This window comes from Cyprinodon variegatus, unplaced genomic scaffold (genome assembly GCF_000732505.1).
Source record: "Cyprinodon variegatus isolate N-32 unplaced genomic scaffold, C_variegatus-1.0 Scaffold678, whole genome shotgun sequence".
Classification (NCBI taxonomy): domain Eukaryota; kingdom Metazoa; phylum Chordata; class Actinopteri; order Cyprinodontiformes; family Cyprinodontidae; genus Cyprinodon; species Cyprinodon variegatus.
This window is the reverse complement of record NW_015151131.1, coordinates 46591-47080: the sequence shown is the minus strand read 5'-3', so window position 1 is coordinate 47080 and position 490 is coordinate 46591.

Below are 490 nucleotides of genomic sequence, written 5' to 3'. Positions count from 1 at the left end.
ATTATTTATTAGTTTGAAACGAACACAAAAAACTGTCTTAGCAATACCTAGCAAAGCGAGCTTGTTCTTTAACTGCATGTCTGAAAGATCCACAAATGTCCATGAAGGCTGAGATGACAGGCCAAGAAATCTTGTGGGAGTGAGTCTTGCAAAGCACTATCCTGTCAACATGAGGCATTACCTGGTGACGTTCCTGGATGTAGAGCTAAGTGCTTTAAACTTGACACCCGTTGGTTGTTATTTTTCTAAACTCAATCTATATCAATCTTCACCTAAAGTGGAGCTCTGCCCTTGAGGAACATGTTAAACATGAAGGTTTTACAAAGCATGAAATTTGCAAAAATGTTCATGTTAAATGGCAAGGCTGCTGTGGGATATAAATGTATTTAGAGATATATTTAGAACTTCAATGATAAAGTCATAATTTGATATTTATTTATATTATCCATGTAGCAAACGTCCTAGCGTCTCATTTTTCTCCTGAATTGTT